General features: G+C 38.9%; 1 protein-coding gene across 1 annotated transcript in view; it reads left to right on the top strand.

Moving 5' to 3' along the window:
* Nucleotides 1–12,790, top strand: part of MTMR4 (myotubularin related protein 4) — a 1,011,266-nt gene that overhangs the window by 51,864 nt on the left and 946,612 nt on the right. The gene's annotated exons all lie outside the window — the stretch shown is intronic.

The following is a 12,790-nucleotide window of genomic DNA, read 5'->3' as shown; positions in this document are numbered from 1 at the left end:
TCATCAGTGTTGCTTACAACTTCACAGAGTTGTCTGTTGTCATGGCAACAGAATCCACTAGACAAGACGTGACTAAATTTTTAAGTTCTGCTGGCTTTTAGCTGAGGAGTTTTATGGTGACGTGTTTTCAAAGCATAGTAACTACATGTGAATTCAGACTGCAGTACAGGACCTATTCCACCCTCCCCCAACATGCCATGTTATTTTCTTGTACAACACACAGGAGAATTGCACAGTAGGTTAGAAAGTCAAAACATTGTGTTTCAGCTGCTCAGAGACCTCCCAGAATAAGAAATTAAAATGTTTTTGTTTGTCGTGGTGTTACTGTGGAGACACTGTTTACTGATCCCAGGAAGGAAGTGAAAACATGTTACCGTGTTATTGCTGCAGTCCAGTTTGACAAGCAAGGGGACAGCCTCAAGGTTGACTGCATAGCAAGTCTCTTACTTGTAGCTGTCAAAACTGTGTGCAGAAACTGTAGAGGAAGGAATCGAAGTTATGCCTGTGAAGAAAAAGATGTCCTGAAACTTGGCAGAGGAAAGGTTGCAGTGTACTGCTGTAGGCAGGTCTTGTTTACAGGAAATTGTCACAGAACTAATGATCGTACAAGCTAAGGTGCACTTTGAAGAAGCTATGGTGGAAAATTGCAAAAAGGATTTGCCCCTTCCCTTGTTTGCAGTCCCCCTTACTTTTAGCAGTCCGCTACAGGAAATGTAATTACCAGTGCTAATCTGATTATGCAGACAAGTGCATAGTATTGCATATGTAGTTTAATTAAAGGCACAGAATTAGAAAAAACTGAGTCCGCGCATTCATCACATTTGTAGGCATTAAATCATTTATGCAACAGCCATGCTACAAGCCAAGTGTTAAGATAGCATGTACTGTCAACTGTTCCCACACAAAGTGCTTTGGCTGTATTGTTGAGTTACAGGGTTGATGATGTGCTTAGTTTTTAGTGCTGATACCTAAATATATGGATTTTACTGTTGTATCTTCTGTTTCTAATTTCTGAGCGCAATAAAATCCTTTTGAATCAAACCTCTTTAGTCTGTCAAGTAAGTACCATGTTCAGTTCAAGGTCCTTTTTTTTTTTTTTGTCTGTTTCCTTACAGTAAGATGCTGGGCAGTATATTTGTACAGTTTATTTCCAGTTTGATAACCAGGGAGGTCCACTGGGCCCAAAGGGCCGGTTTTCAGTGGTTTGCAAGTAAATCATCAGGTTCTCCATGCAGTAGTAGCCAGCCCCAAAATAATGTCCCTTAAAACATTGGGTTTATGAATTATGCACTGCTGCAACAGGTGAATAATACCCCCCTTTTTGTCCCAAGGATGTAAATTATCATTGGTAACAGGGCCGCCTTATTCTTGACTCCAGTCTTACGAAACTCATTGACATTTGAATTTTTTTATGGAAATTTCTTCTTTAGATGAGTACAGGCCGGTACATTTCTTGATGAATTAAACATGATGGAAAGTAGTCAAGTTAGCTTGTTAATTAGGTTATTGTGGATGGGAGTTGTAGGCTATATTTATTTTGTATAATTTTGAACTGAAAAATGAGAAGACAAGCACATAATGAGAGTAAAAGCCATGTTTATTTAAACATAAAAATCAAAGTATATACAGTAATGTGCACCTCCTCTCATTTATTTTTCAGTTTTATTCTAATGGATCATTGGCTGTTCTTGCCCTGTGCATGCTAACCATCAAGCCTCCCCTTATTTAGGCAGTGCCTATTCGTTCTACAGCTCCAAAGCTTCCACCCAGACCCAAGGCTAGAGTTATCCATGGGATATAAATGACAATAACAGGGTGACCATAAGTTCTCTTTAATTGCAACTGCATGCTTCAACACACTTTCTGTGAAGGTAACCATCATTTGTTGGCTTAGTGAGCGTGAGTCGGGGTTACAATTTTTTTCACCACATTGGCCCACAATGCTCTCTCTCCTTGTGAGTGCATGCTTCTGCACGTTTGTTATGAAGGCTTATTGGTGACTTAAGAGAGCCTGACACTTTCCCCTAGGCTGCCTCTCTTACTACTCTTTTGGGGGATACTGGCATTGTGTGAGGCTCTTTGCCTGCCCCCCCACCCCCTGGGATTGGTCAGACCATTCTCCCTGCCAGTGCCATTTAGTCCCTGAGCAGCTAGTCAAGCCCTTGTCATCTGGTCTGTAGTCAGAGCTTTATTTGTGTATGCCATTGTTGCTATCTGACCTTAATTTTTGTCTGTATTTTATATAATAGTGACAGTCTAAATATTGATTTTTCTATGCTCATTTAATTATTTACTGTCTTTAATTTTCCCTTACTTGCTTTATCTGTTCTAGTACTGTAGGATAGCTGAAATCTTTTCCATTAAGCAACATGCATTAGACAGAGGCAAGGATGTGCACTCTTACAGATCTATGCAGTCACACACCTGTAGACATTTACAGTATTTTACAGTTAATATGCCTGAATTTATATGGAAATTGGATGGAAAAGGAGACCTTGTAGAAACAACACAAATAACATGCAGGTGTCACATACAAGGTACTCCAGCCATGAAATGACCTGGAGAACCAAGCACTGTGAGGCAGCAGTCTTAACTAATGCATACTGCCACTTTTTATTAACAGGCTTGGTCTTCTAGTTGTACATTACATAGAATGGACTCTAGAGTCTCTCCTTAATCTGTTTAAGTTTAGTTACTGGGTTTGTCCCTGATGTGTGGCACACAGCAGTCGTGATGCCCTCCATAAGGGTAGCCTTACAACCTACCCAGGTAATTACAGACTGTCAACCTTGCAAGCCTCATCCGCAAAGCCATGAAATCTATTGGATGTGACCTCAAACTGTAATATCAAAAATCTGGTTATATGTGACCCCCAATGGTTTGGTTTTGTGAAGGGTAGATCCTGTTTTTGTTCTGGTAAATATCTTCAGAACAGTTATGGAGGCTTTAGATGATGCCCATACAAAGCACATAGGGTGTCTTGAACTTGCTTACGCCTTTGACAGTATTCTCCATGCCTACATCATATAAAAGCTAAATGCTTTAAGAACTGATCCATATGTGGTAAGATGGATAGTAAACTGGCTGAAATACAGAACTCGTGCAGTGCGAGCTGCAGGTGCCTAATAAGTATAAAAATGACCAGGAGTCTCCTTCAGAGCTCATTGCTAGTACTGTTCTTTTTGTATTTGTCTCACATCACCAAGCAGAGAGTCCTCTGCCTAAAAGGAATTGCAGACCGTTGCAAACTGTTGCCCTTTGACACCCAAACCCTCCAGAATGAACTCTCCCTAGTAAACTCTTTAGTTTACTAAAAAGTGGCTCAAATTAAATGCTAAAAAGTATGGTATCATCAAAAAAAGTTCTTGACCAAAAAGGTCATAGGCCTAAAGTCTATAAGCTACCAAGAGAAACTAGACTCTCTATCCCTTTATTCATTGTCTTTTTTTATAGATTTTTAAGGAGAGATCTCTCTCAAGCTCTCTCTGGTCCATTAGAGGCCTGGCTGTCTTGGACCTCCTGTTTCTCCGCATGCCAAGTATTTTCACCAATGCTAGAACCACAGACTTGAATCCTAACCAATTTGATTTGCTGTTTTCCTTTAAACATAAACTAGATAACTGGGTGAGTTTTCAAAATTTTTTCTCCAGGATTGACCGGTATGGCTATGTTGGAGAAAGGAAGTGCTACCTGAGGAAGGGAGTACTGGTAAGGGCATTGTCATGAGACCTGGTGGCCTTGGAATATATATAAATATGAGTACCATGTGAATGGTCTTAATAAAGGTTCCTTATCCGATTTTAAATGTTTGTGTGTTGCATTGTTACTTTGCCTTGTGCCTGGGTTAAGATTGAAACAGCAATTCGTGCTCCTAATTGCAAAAGAATAAATGGAAGTTAATTAAAATATGTTTATAGAAAGCATGGACAGTTGACCTGAAGATGTCCGTATGTTTGTACATTTGGTAACAAATTGATCTCCAGACCATTCTTGTCCCATGGTGTGATTTGATTTATAGGTTGCTGATATTGCCTTTAGGCATCCATTTACATTGCCACGTGCGGCATTCAGTAGAGAGTTCATTAAAGGTATGTGCGCGCGCATGTGTATGTGTGATGTGTATATTTCTACACATATTCATAAGGAGCTGAGGTGTCTGACCAGAGCACTGTTAAACATATTGTCTACTGTTACAGCAGTGGTCAGTAGTCCACTGATGAACTAGGAAAACCACAAGCCAAATGACCAAAAGAAGAACTGCTGGTGAAAGAATACTCCACTAAGAAACAAGTTAAATGAAATAAATAAAATAAAAAGCATAATAATAATTATACTTTCTATTTTATTTATTTCATTAAACTTTGTTTCTTAGTGGAGTATTTTTGTTCTTTCACCAGCAGTTCTTCTTTTAATGGTCTGTAGTATGTTGGATGAGTAATGTATGGATTAATAATGATGCCATTACACACCATTTTGTGATGCGCACACACGCACTTGAGCAGTTGGATAAGGTGATTTGAATGCAAAGTGCATGTTTTGTTGAACATATGATCGATTTTTGTTCTGGTAAGTGGGTTGGAGTTGGAACATGTACTTGGGTGATCTGCTGAATAGAGTAAAGTTTAGGTAGGGGATAAACTTGTGTTGCGGGTTAGGGATGGTGGGTAAATGTAATGCGTGTGTCAGTGTCTCTTGTCTAGTGGATACTGTTAGGGAAAGTTTTTTTTGGAAATTATTGTGTAGGGTTAGCGGTGGTGGTGCTGCGGTAGCATTGTCACCTCACAGTAAGATGCTGTCCGGTTCGATTCTTAGCTAGAGCGTCTTCTTCGTGGAGACATGAGTGAATGGGCGTACCGTCGTTGAAGGTTGTACGTCAGGGCTGGTAACTCAGCACGTAAAAATCAACTACCAGTCATTAGCGGACCGGAGTTCCGCTGTGGCGACCCCTAACCAGTAAAAGCTGAAGACACAACAACATTGTGTAGGGTTAGCTCCCTCCCACCACACTTTACTAGTGTGCTGATCCTATCCCCCCACATGTTAATTAATAAAATACATTTCCCAAACAGCTTTGGCCTGAAGTGTCTGCAAAGGTTGGAGTCTTGCAATTGGAAAGGGAAACTATGTGTTTCTCATTTTCAATTGTTAGATTTTTCAATGTGTTTTTTTTAATGATTTTGTTTTCATGCTTTTATATTTTAACTTGTACTCATGGGTGTGTATAACATTGTGTGTGTGTATACACTATAATGAAGGGTTAAAGTTCAGTACCAAGTTTTTAATTTTGAATGTCATATGCTTCCTTTGTGTGCCCCCCTGGTCATCCACTAATAAAAAAAAAACTCACAACTGGTTGCCAAAAGTCACCATGCTTTGTGTTCATTTATTTTAAGCAGCACACTTTTTACTGACTGCATCCTGTGTAGTGTTGTGACCATTTCAGAGCTGGTATTTGCCTCATTTTGAAGGATATCAGGTACTGAATCCACTTCTTGTAAAGAAAAAAATTGGGTAACTTGGCAGGGGTATTGTATTATGTTGCCATTTTAAATTTGGAAGCATTTTGAGAATTTTCACAGTAAATAAAACACATTGTTGACATGTACTCCATTTTTTACAGATTGTCTTTATACAGGATTTGTACAGTAGTGTGTGCCCATTATACATGCAGATCATTACAAAACTGGTCTTAGTGTAGGAAATTTAGTTGCTGACTGATTCTTGTAAAATCCTATTCACATGTGAAAAACAAGTCCCCTTCGTTTCCCCATAGGTAGGTACTAGGCTATTGGCCCTAGGGCCTGTAGCCTAGCCAAACGGTAACCTGACTTTTGCCACCCAAGAAAATTATTTTCCTGTGCCCCTGTCAAGCAGAGTCACAGAAGTGATCCCCGGGGTAAATTTCCTATCTTCCATGCAATCATCAAGATTTTTCTTGGAGTGCTAATGAGGAGCTTTGTTTGATATAGATAGGTAGTTTGTTCCAGAGTATGGGAAGTCTGTGAGACAGGAATCTATCTCTCCAGCATGTTCTTTTTTTTCATGTTTTTAATAATGAGATCCAAAACTGGCATGTCCCAATGATTTTTTTTTGTTGTTGCAGCTGTGAGTGTAAGGGCATTTTTTATAGTATTGAAAACCACCATTTTCAAGAAGTGTTTTGTCAAGTATAATTTGACATATGTTCGCTAAACTTGGGATTAGGTTGTATGATTTAGAGGCACTCAGCCAATATTATAACAGCAGCCAAAGTCAAGGCATTTGTTAAAAAAACCCATAACATATTTTCTCCCCTTTCCCTAGATGACTAGTGACTTTAAAGCTCTATTGTTTGTTGACCAGCGTACTGGATTGTTTGAAAAACAAAGGATCAGTTTCAGACATTTCCCTGGCTAACAAGAGCTGAGTAGTTTACAGAAAGTTAAAAATGGTTACCAGAAGTGGGTACACCTTTTGTATGATACTAAACAAATGTACAAATACAATTTGGTGAGCAAAAAAACATTCATACCATACTAAAAGGACACTTGGCAAAGGTTGCACAGTTTGCATAGTAGAGAAATACAAATGTGTAAATTTGTATACCTGTACAAAGTGGCATGGTAAATGTTCATTCAAATAATATATTAGTGAGAGTTTAATAAAAGAGCACATTGGTGTCTGATCCTGTAGGTGGGGACATGATACCTCCTGTGAGCGAGTAGGTAGGCAGGGTAGTCCTGCAGATGTCAGCACCTTGCAGAAGTTGGTGGAGGTTCAGCAGTCAAGTTTTTGTGATCCCCCGTACATGAGTGGTATTAGCTTTGACCCTCACAGTTAACAGACCTATAAGCTTAACTTTCATTTGCTGCAGTGTTATGGCTCGTGTAGTAAGAAATGGAGAAAAGAAAAAAAATAGAGAAGTAAAGAATGTGATAGGAGAGACTTGATTTTAAAGAAAGAATCCTTAAAGTTATTGAGGACTGCATAAAATGTGAGCAAAGCATTTTCAGTCTAAAGCAAAATGCGTTAATGGTTTTACTATTTCTTTATTCAGGATGCAGTCCATTCCAGAGCTTCTGGAATAAGAATGAAGTAAGCTCCATCACTGGAGATGAGAGAAATTGAACTATGTAAGGGAGGGTGCAATTTGTTTGAGATTGAAGACCATATGGTGAAGCACTGTATATTGATGCATTCTTTTCTTAAAACATCATGCCTTTCTGAATACTAGTAAAGTAATGCAAGAAATATGGTGCGTTTTTAAATATCCCAAAAGCACTCGGTAGGTGAATTGGTGACAATGAATTTGTTTGTGTGTATATGCAATATAGAAGAAAGTGTCAGTTTACTTCCATTCTCTACATGCTTTGTAAACACTGTGGGTGGCTGTACATAGGGTCATTTTAGGAGTCATATGTACACATCAGCATTGGATAGGTGGAAATGTTATAGTAACTTCCCTGGAAAAACACTACAGAAGTAATTTGCTCTTCCACTGTTTGATCACATGGCCAACCTTCTCCATGTCATACCTGGTGAATGTGCCACTTCTGAACCAGTCTTTTGCAGTCAAGACTTGGTGGGAAGGTTGGCTTTAAAATTCAGAACCTGTATTTATGTGCATAGTGGATCATTCTAATTTTGGGTTTGTCCCTAGAAGTTGCTGATGGGGTATTTGTTCTGATTTTGATTCTCAGTTTTGTCATTTGATGGTGCGTGTTCTGACATCACTGCAAATATGTAATAACTGTGAAGATAAGGATGTCATTAGGTAGTCGTACTTGCAATATCAAAGATCTTTTGCTGGAATGTAGGTTATGGAATACATGGATGACAGGGTCATGTCTGAACAAGCAGAAGAAAAAAAATATCCTACAGGCATATACAGTATAATGTTAGAGACTGCTTTGTTTCACATTTTAATTTGGGAGGATAGGAATGTGAAGACAGACTGGTTATTTATTTGATTTGTGTGGTGCTTGTTTACCAGGTTAGGCTCACTATGCCAGTGCCCTCTTTTCAGGGAAGACCCGATGAGGCATTTATACTGACTAGGGAACATTTGGCCAGAGCACCGAGAAATGTACCCTACTCTGTTTTCAGTAAGTGCCATGGGATCTTTTATGTCCGTCTGAGCTAGCAACAACTCTGGCAGATGGGACCTCTGTTAACTTCTCATCCAGTGGACAACATACTCTGGAACATAGCAGCCCTTTATTCTGCACTGCACTGTCAGTATTTGGGAAATTTAATAGAATCCATAGACTTTTGATCTTCCAGCACCAAAGGCGAGTGTGCTACCTGTTCAGCCATTGACATTGCTAGTTATAGGGTCATAGGTAGGTACTAGGCTATTGGCCTTAGGGCCCATATAAGCCCAGCCAAAAAGGCACCCTGGCTTTCGCCACCCAAGAAGGAATCTATCCCTTCAGCATGTTCTGTTTATTGTGGTGACTCGGTTTAGTTCCCTAGAGCGTGTAGCTCGAGTGATTGGGATTTCTTTAAGTGGAGCATGTCCAACAGCTCTGGGTTTGACATAGCTCTGTATGTTAGGCAGGAATCGCCGCTGAGTAGGCGATATGTGACTGAGTAAAGCTGAAGCTTTTTGAGGCGGTCTGCGTAGGGCATTATTTGATCTCTTAGCCTATGTGTTTGGTTCTGGTGCATGTTCAAAGGATATGTTAAACCATTTTCAAATGCGCAAAGGCCTTGATTACTCTGTCATGGTAGTTTGGTAAATAGGAAGCTGCACTTGACATTTTGCTGTGTCTGGGCATCGAAAGCACAGAATGGCAGAAAAGTTGATCAGGTTTCAGTGGGCATTTATATAAAGGCAGGCGGACTGGATTTAAAACTGAACACATTTCCTGTTATGAATTTTCTTTCAGCCCATTTTTGCTGACTTGGCAGTTCACAACTCTTGGACACACTGGATGCTTTGTCCCACAGTGATTGCATTTACCAGTTCCTGGGGAGATGACTGAGAATGGTGGAAAGTCAGCACCACAGTTATGAAACTACAGCATAAAGCCTGAACATTTAAGCAAATGTTTAAGATGTTTGTAGAAAAAAGCTACATTTTCACCTGCTTTAGTTTAACACAGAAGGTGTAATATGTCCACTACAGATACATTGTTGTGGGTAGTATGATGTGATACAGGTGACAGGCCTTTATTGCAGGTCAGCTTGAAAAATCATAAAGAAAATAATGGGGACAAAAAGTGACTTGAACCATTGTTCGTACATTAGACTGCAAAGGAACCTTTTCTTTGATGCCATGCTGTGGAATAAAGCCAGTCATCCGTTTGACTCACGAGCAGAAATGCTAGTAGTTGTGTGTTTCTAGCACTAGGAAAGCTGAACCATTGTCTTGATAGATGAGAGACTTTCACACGTGCTCTGTGGTGATTGTTAAATTGTAATGTTTAGGGTACTTTGAAACATAAGACCTGTGATTCCTTAAGTGTCTGTATCCTGATATCACTTGAAGTTTCGGATCAGAATTTTCTTCATTTTCTTTGGTATGTCTGAACTAAATAAAGGTAGTAAAGCTGCTTTACTTTTATAGAATTTTTGGAAATGTAGTTAACAGTAAAGCCTTTTGTTTTAGATAACAAAGGCCATCTTAATTGTATAGGAAAAATAAGCTGCAGTGACAGATGACAGCAGCTGCAGTAAAAAGTATAGCAAAAATCATCTGTATATGGAAAAAAAAGAAATGCTTATGTAATACAAATTATAAGTAGCAGAAACAGAATGAACCTGAAAGTGCCATACCCCCAAAAGCAGCATGGCATAATACAAAACAATTGTGCATTTTTATAAAGTGTAGAATTGGAGACATGTAACCCCAACAAACCGTAAAATCAAATTAACATGTTACATAAAATTAGCAGAATTATGTAATAGCAATAACCAGTATCTGAGTGTATGTAATGCTTTGTTTACCCATTCTTGGTTTTTTTTTGGCTACTCCGACTATGCTATGGTGATCTAACCATGTCGTCTTTGCCACAGTTTTGCTCCCTTTCATTTCTTATGGTACAGTACTTTGCAATGTTAGAACTAGTATACATTTCACATTTTCATTTCTTTGCATAGTTCATGCTCATCCTTTATCGTAGTAGTGGTATTTTTTCCATCTACAAAGTGGCCTATAAATCATTTATTTGTGCGTAATTGCACAGCAGCAGTTAACATAAACTAGGGCTTTGTGCTGACATTGCAAATGATGCAATTGAAGAGAAAATCTTAAGCAGCATGTCTGCTGTAACACTAATTATGACCATGCTCTTCTTAATGCCTCACTTGTCATATGTCAGTTAGTAAACTGGAAGTATATCTTTATGCTGGAAGGCAGTTTAACCGTTTGTATACATTAACTTAAAAATATGCTTGGTGGTACAGAGGGTCTACATACCAAAGCATGTACCTCCCCCCTCCCATTTCAGAGAAGGGCCTTTTTAGACTTGTACTGTTTTTAGGAAGCTCCATTTGTCTCTTGTGTACTGATTTTTGAGGTTTTCTGCCGCTTAAGCATAACTGATTTTCTGTTGTCTGCTTAATGTTTTTCTTTGCCTGGCAAAATGAGATTGGTATCATAGTAACAGTTTCCGATTCATTTAACTAGCAATTGTGAAGTATTCCCAAACCAAGCCATGGTGGTAAATGTGGTATGTATATAGACTGTTAAATTCCACCAGTTAGCTTAGAGAAATGCCATGAAACTGTAATACTCTGACGAAACCTACTCTGGTATAGGTAGCAAGCATATTCTACAGAGTGGCATTGAACCAGACCCTGTTGTGAGCCAGAAAGTGTACAATTGAGTCTGAGGTATTCCTTTATCTTGCATCAGTGGAAGGATTTCAAGGAAATAACTGAAAAGTACTATTATCACACCTAGAAAAGTGCAGTAGGAGTGTACATATTAAATATCTGCAGGTACTGACAACCATGTGTGCTCATGAACTGCTGGTGGTGGGGATAACATGAAAGCTTTTGCAGCGGGTTTCCATAAGAGCTACCCATTGCTAACCCCTACCCCAGTTTTTTTCCCCATTACCTATAACAGTAATTTCAGTATTTTCTACCATATGTGTATGTGCTGTTGACGTTTTCCTTTCAGATGCATGTTCCATTATCCATAAGAACATTGCTTCTGGTGATACAATGAGGGCTTCTACCTCTGCTATGCAGTAATGAGTGCAAGACTTCATTTGAAGCCACTGGGATCTGACATTACTTCATGCTCTTGTAGGATTACCTCTGTGTAGATCATATTCAGTGTCTCTTTAACAACATGTTACTGTAATTAACTTGGAAAATGCAGTTTGCTTCTATCCTGGTATGATCTTCCTGGTGGTCCTGTTCACTGCTTTTGCCATTTTGGAAATGTTACTGTAGTGGTCACTGTTATTACCAAATGAAAAATTTTTTGAGTAAAATACATACTAAAACAGTTTAAAAAATAAGTAAAACTCTATTTGATGAAACTTGCCCATTAAGCATGCACTTTGTTCAATAATTCTTTAAAGCTGTAAGATGCAATTGCATAAGGGTTGAAATCAGTGCCTTTTCCTCACAGTACTCAAAGTTGTGCCTTTGGAAAATATGAAACATGGCAAACTGCCTGTTAATGTAGAAGTGAAATATTTCATTTTACATGAAATTTTATCCTAACTGAAGTACCTTTATATTAAAAGTCCTTTCTACTAGTAGATGATATAGACCAACTTCCTGGTTTTCCAACTTTCTTAAAATGCCCTTCTCTGGCCTTCTGAAGGTGTTGCTTTCCTGATTTAGATTGCCATTGTTTGTGATTAAGCTGTTAATTTTATTCACTTTGACAGTTATGATTATATGTGAATAAAATGAATATATAAAAATTGTTTGCAGTCTGCATATTTTTTTTCCATAGTTTATACAGTTTGCTTTTCCCCTCTGGCAAAGGTAGAGAACATTGCTCTAAACTATTCTTCTAGCAAAACTGGAATTTCTTGTGTTCATACCTCTTTATGTGATGTTCAGACAATTCGACATACTGTTGCAATCAGCATTGCATAGCCTACAATGTGTTCTTTCAGTTTTGAACAGAGAGCTTGAGTTGTTTCCATTTCCAGTCTGTAGCGTCTCATGTGACTGTTTAATAAGAAATAATATGGCCTTTAGTAGTAGCTAATTTTCTAAAGACTAGTTAGAAACATTATCTTTCTGCATTTTTTTTTACCAGAGTTTGTCTGCATGTTTATCTTTCCAGACCATGAATGTAACATACTCAAGGTACCCAGTTAACTTGGTTCTGCCTCCCCAGGCATCTGTCTCCTGTCTGATTTGTTTGCCTGTTGGGAAGCATTAAGCTTTTGATGGGTTACCCTGTATGTTGTGCCGCAGATTGTAGGATCTTGCCTAAAGTACAGCATACAACCATTCCTGAAGGCTGTATGTGTGTACGATGAACTGCTTTCCATCAGATTTTAACTTGCAGATTGGCCATGTACCCTGAGCTTTGTTGGGCTACTGATTTGGAATGTCTTCAGCAACATAACAGCCTATACAATGATAAGGAGCGTACATTTTTGTCTGTTTGAACAGAGATTCCAGCTTCAGTGGTGGCAGCTCCCCCCCCCCCCCTAAAAAAAGAAGAAAGCACCACCACAGCTCTCTCCAATAGTGACTAATGAAAATCCACATAAATTGTTATCCACCTTTATAGCACAAGCTATGTCTTGTCAGATGCATTAAATTGTCTTTCGGCTTTTCCTGGTTAGGGGTCACTACAGCGGAACTCCGGTCCGCTAATGATTGG

The sequence above is a fragment of the Protopterus annectens genome, chromosome 13.part0 (genome assembly GCF_019279795.1).
Source record: "Protopterus annectens isolate FY-2018-M chromosome 13.part0, PAN1.0, whole genome shotgun sequence".
NCBI lineage: Eukaryota > Metazoa > Chordata > Ceratodontiformes > Protopteridae > Protopterus > Protopterus annectens.
The sequence above is the reverse complement of the archived record's forward strand: the minus strand, read 5'-3'. Positions and strand labels throughout refer to the sequence as shown.